Below are 6,000 nucleotides of genomic sequence, written 5' to 3' on the forward strand. Positions count from 1 at the left end.
CACAGGAAACCAAAAATCAGACAGACCTCCTTAAGAGGAGAAATTCAAAACTGGAACTGTTTAATTTAGAGAACAAGACAAAATAAGAGGAGGCATGATAGAAGAATATAAAATACTGCACACAATGCATTTTAGAGAGAAGTTAAGTCAGGCATGCCTATGTAGTCTCATAACATAAGAGCAAAAGAACTGTCAGTGAATGTAAAGTCAGCATTATTTAAGCTTTTTAAAAGGAAACACTTTTTTCTACAATACTAAATTAACCTGTGAACCTCATTAGCAAAAAGTTCAACAGGATTCTTAGAAAGATTATACATTAATACAGATAAAATATGGACAATTATACTAACTAGTATAAAACTTATGAGATATCAAACATCATATCATAAGCCAACTGCTAATTACCTGATATTAGCTAGAAACCAATGTTAGGCACATTACTGCATAATTGTCCATTAGAAGGGTTTTACACTGTCCTCTGAGACAGTATTGACCACTAGTAGTATTACTATACATGAGGAACAATTAGTCTGAGCTGATACGGTGATTCCTGCGTTCCTTTGAAAATGCACAAGAAAATCTGGAAACCTTGCAAGGATTTTTTTAAACTACATCCTGCCTCCATTGAAAACAATGGGTATGTTGTCTTTGACTTCAATGGAGTAGGATGGAGTCCTGTATTTTAATTTTTATAACTTACTCAGTATATCCTGATGGTGCCCAGCTACGTATGAAGGTAGCATTTCCCCCTGGAATTTGTATATGCTTTTGTGACTGCAGAACTGGGCCTAGCCATGGGTGGCCAATGGTCCATGTCATAGTACCCAAAGGTCCAGCTTTTAGGTCCCTGTTTGTAAATGACTGTGGATTCCTAGATAGATAGATATTGAATAAACATCCCATATTCATTTGTACAATATAATATACACAATAGAAAGATTTTATATGTAACCTATCCATTGAGCTAGTAACAAGCATTACTAATCTACCCAAAATCATTAAAAAAATACTGAAATAGTAAAATGAAAATGTTGACAGAAGAAAAAATACCAGATTTTCCTCTGAGCTTAGTCACTATCATTTCATCTGCTTCAAAATTCATCATAAACCCTATACAATTAGAAAATATTTAGAAGAAATGTACACATTCTTCCATCCAAGAGGAATTTATAAAACAGAAGTCAATAATAGAAGTCAGTACCTTCAATAACTCATGCCTCATTGAAAAGTCCTATAGCTATCTGTTCATATGGCTAAGCTGATAATAACTGAATCCCTGTACCGATTGGCTTTGTCTCTGCAGCTACACATTCAGATTTCTTCAACCTGTTACCACAATTCCCTCAACTAATTGCTGAACTCAGAAGACTAAAGGGGACTACTATCAATCCTTAGTGTACAGCTTCAAAATAAAGAGAGCTTACAAGTTAGATAGGCTTCCTGTCTAAGCAAAACACTTACCGGTAGCCAAATGAACACTGACAAATATAAAAGTCCTGAAGTGGATGAATGATAGAGAAAAAAATCCAGCAAAGATGAATTCAGCAAAGAGGTGTCTGGGCTGGGGCTTAGAACTGGACTCTAAGGTCCAGAACAAAAATAATGCCTGTAGTCAGTGGAATGTCAGAGCCACAGTCCAGACCTTTTATGGCCAGGAAGGCTGATAAATATAGCAGCAAAGAGTAAGAGAGACAGAGACAGATACAGGGTAGCTATCTCTATGCAAACACATAGTGACAGTAGCTTCAAGCTAAGAGTTCTCTCTTTTAAGTGTCCTCATTAAATTCTGTACAAAATGTGTGTATCAGTTCAGAATTATTGCTATGTATTTTTGTCATTGAAACACAATCAGATTTAGAACAAGGAAGAGAATGTTCTGTAGCATGATTTAAAAGTAGAGAAGAGAAGTCTCCATATTTGCAGAAGCCATCTGTAGCCTGAATTTTATAGGGACTTCCTGGGGTTTTTTATGTCCAAACTACACTACATGATGTTATCACCATAACATATATAGCAATGTACAGAACAGATGCCAACTAAATAAATATAAGGGAATTCAGTGAGGTAATTAATAGCAAATGTCCAAAGCAGAGAGGTTTAGTTAAATAGAAAGCATGATTTATCTGATCTGTTGACAGGCTGCCACATTTTTTATATTAGTCTTTAAGATAAGATTCTAAATTAAGGACATAACCTCATGCAAGGCATTCAACTAGATATAAACACCACAGTTCTAAGAGCCAACATTTTTTTTCTAAATTAATAGAGTATTATCTCTACTAAGCTATAATCAAGGAAAACTTCCCTTAGCTTTAGCCTAGAAATAATCAAATGGGATTTTCTTCTTCCTTCATATAAATCACAGAAACTTGACACAGATATTATATACAACTGAGATGACTGAATATAACAACAGATTAATCTTTGGAAATATCTGGGTATAATATATGGCATCTATTGCCCCTTTACAACACAAACAAGTATTTTCTCCAGCACTATTTTATTTAAGATACAAGCTATTAGATTATTTTATTTTGAGCATGTAGATTTATATGTAGGCCCTGATTCTTAAGTCTACTACGATTATTTTGCATCATCCAAACAGTGCAAAACAGTTGAAAATTCTGCTGAAAATCCCTTCCTTAGGAGATCCCTTTCTGAGGTAGAATCCTTGCATGGTGTAGATTAGATCCATCATAGTGGCTTATTGTCACGTGCTCCCCAGCAAAGAGAGCATGGCCAGTAAAAAGGTGCACAGCTGAGTAATCCCTCTTTTCTAGCTATATCTGGCTACTGGAATTGCTCCTTGGAGCTGCTGTCAGCTGGGTTTCAGGGGTTGGTCCAACCCTTTGTTGGCCTGGGGGAATTCCAAGTTGATGCTGTAAAGTCACCTTTTCTATCCACCCACAGTCTTGTGCTTCCCCTCGCTGTAGCTAAACCAGAAAATAGTGGGCAGAATATATGCTAATTTAGATAAAATATGGAATTGAGTGTCAGAACTTCTCCTATTGAAGAAGTTTGTTGTGCCCATGAAAGCTCATGATAAAATATATATATATATATATATATTTGTTAGTCTCTAAGATGTCACAGGACTACTTGTTATTTTTTAAAAGTTGTTTTTAAAGTTACAGATTAACACTGCTGTCCCTCTGAGACTTTTAAGTATGAGGCTTAGTTAGGCCTTGTTGACAGAGGAAGTTGTTCCTGTTTAAATGCATGTGCAGACACACCTATTCCAGAGTAAGAGTGCCTTGCTCCCCTTAGCCAAAAGCATTTTCATAGCTAAAATGGAAATAGAGTGAGAGTGTCTATAAATGGAGTTATCCAGGAACAGCCATTCACTTTAAATTCATACCCTTTCTTAATCAAAACCACTTTCAAGTGCAGACTAGATCTTATATGCAAAGCACATGGGAATTTTTCAGTAAAAGACAGTAACGAAGTACAAAATATTGTTATTTATTTAAGTTTATTATATGATAAATTGCCTACATGACAGATTAGATATTAAAATCTGCAAAAGATTATATTATTTATTATTATATGATGCCTTTACTATGCATGGTGCTTTATAGATATATAAGAAAACAGGATCCCTGTCCAGAATGGCTTACATCGTAAATAAGATCCATATAGGGAAGGGCTACTCAACATGTGTCCTGTGGGCCGCATGCGGTCCACAGCCTGTTTGTTTGTGGCCCGCGGTGCAGTTTGGGTTTACACGGGGCTCAACACATGGCCTGTGGGTGGGATCCTTTGAACATGGCCTCCCATGGAAACAGGCTTCACAATGGTGAGGAGTCTCCCAGGCAGGGTGAGCAGATGCAAGTGGATGGGCTGGCTGGAACAAAGGGATATAGGGTATCAGCATTTCTAGCCCCTAGGGAGGAGGTGCTGGAAGCGCCAGACATTGTGGGAAGTGCTGGCTGCTTAACCTTGTCAGAAGAGCCTGAGAGGTGCTGACTGGCTCACACTACGTTTGGGTCCAGCGCTGCGGCTTAATCTTTGTATTCATGCCCATCACTGTGAAAGAAGCTATTTGCATATATATTTGCATGTATATGCAACCACACTTAAGTTGTGGCCCTCGGCATGTGCTGTGAGTATTATTGTGGCCTCCAGGGCTTCAGAGTTGAGTAGCCCTGATATAGGGTATTAAGAGCAAATTCCTTCCTTACATCTGGCAGTTAAATTTAGATATTTCAAGGATATATAAGCAATTTAATGTATGAAGGGATGATATTCAGGCACTAATTTCAAACCATTTAAATACACAGTGCAAATAACAGAACATGCAAGGTGTAAAAACTCCTGCAATACTGTGTGTCAACATATATTTAGTTACCTTGACATTGGAAGATCATAATCATTGGAATTTTAACTCAGCTCCCTGCTAATTAGAATTTAAAAATGACAGACACTAACATAATTTTCTGAATGGGAAAGCTGGAAACCACATTTAGCGTGTGATTTGGCAGAAAAAGCTTCCTAGGCTGCTAATGCATTATAATTCCTAAGGCTTTCTGCAGCAGTGGGTACTAATCATTATGCTGTAGAGCAGTGGATTTCAACTTTTTTTCATTTGCAGTCTCATAAAAAGTGTCAAATGGAGGCGTGGATGGACCCCTCTTGAAATCTTAGACCACAGCTTGAAAAGGCAATCTTCTCCTCTTTCACTGGCTGTGGAATATCTCATAAAATATGCTGCACGCCCATCTCCCTAAGGTAGAGTCCCAGATTCCACTCATGATAATTATCATACAAAGCCAAGCTCCTGAGAGTGTTGTCAGGGACCTCACTGAACAAGATCAAGTGGTCCCTACATAGCCAAATGTTGGGGTAGGGTTTTCCTCATAACCAGACAGCTGGAGGAAAAAGGGATTACTGCCCAGATTTGCTGTTGGTCTTTTGCCAGCCATTTGCATTTATACCAACAATTGAGAGGGAGGTAATGGCAAATTGCATAATAGTTCTTCTCTCTGAGTTCATCAAAAGATCTGCTATTCAGAAAAGAGTGGTAGCGAGCTTATGCATCGAGCAAGCCAATGATCTGGTAGCTTTTAAATTTTCCAGTCAGACAGCAGTCCGAGGACATATTGCCTAACAATTTCAGATCACAGTATATGGTTTAATCTGCCATGTATACTACTTCAGACTTGTCATGGCAAGTGTGTCATGCATAGTCAAAGCACCAGCAGGTCACTAAAACTTTCTAGGCTGTTTACTTCACTCCCAAAGGTAACAGCCTCACTGCTGCCTGAAGACATAGACGCTGTGGATCTGATTCCCCATTGCTTTGCACCTTATCACATTTACCCGTGTATAAAACCATGACAAAATTAGTTTAACACCTCAATTTACATCAAATGCATGCCCTCTTTGGAAAGATGTGAATGACGGGGGTGAAAGTAACTTAAATTTCTGACAGGAACTGTTGTATTGCTCCTCCACCAAGGGAGCACAGGGCAGTGGATGGGGGGGGATTGCAATATGACAGTATCTGTTAGAAATGTAAATGTAAGGTGCAGTGCAGAGGGCTAAGGGCAGAGGGTTGTGGAGGTCACAGGAGGGCTCAGGACAGGTGTGGGGATGTGGGGGGGTATAAGAGTTAGGGTTTGGAGGGGAATGGGGTGCCAGAATCAGGACAGGGGAGGATGGGAGGGCTCAGGGCAGAGGGCTGGGATCTGACAGGGGGAGCAGGAGTCAGAGTTGGCTGGTGTGAGGAGGGTCTCAGGGAAGAGGGTGGGGTGGGGCATCAGGAATCTCGGCAGGGGGCTTAGCGTGTGGGGGGCTCAGAACAAGGGGTTGCCGTGTGTGGGGAGAGTAGAGGGGAGCAAGGATGCCCTTTAGGGATTGCAGGAGGGCTGAATCCCCTCCAATTCCCACTAACACTGCTTGTTGCTTGCTCTTCCCCTTCCGTCACTGTCAGGGAGAACCTTGTTGTTCATAGGGGGAGGGGTTGTTATAGAGTCCTGAATGACAAACATTTTGTTGAGC

At 39.7% G+C, this 6,000-nt stretch overlaps 1 protein-coding gene across 2 annotated transcripts in view; it reads right to left on the reverse strand.

Moving 5' to 3' along the window:
• MYOM1 (myomesin 1) overlaps positions 1-1,621 on the reverse strand; it is a 98,274-nt gene extending 96,653 nt beyond the window's left edge. For both annotated transcript variants that reach the window (XM_075920929.2, XM_014581523.4), the window contains exon 1: positions 1,462-1,621. The gene's annotated coding sequence lies outside the window, so the exon portion shown is untranslated. The remainder of the gene's footprint in view (positions 1-1,461) is intronic.
• Between the last annotated feature and the right edge of the window lie 4,379 nt (positions 1,622-6,000).

Source organism: Pelodiscus sinensis, chromosome 2 (genome assembly GCF_052426305.1).
Source record: "Pelodiscus sinensis isolate ZL-2025 chromosome 2, ASM5242630v1, whole genome shotgun sequence".
NCBI classification, from domain to species: domain Eukaryota; kingdom Metazoa; phylum Chordata; order Testudines; family Trionychidae; genus Pelodiscus; species Pelodiscus sinensis.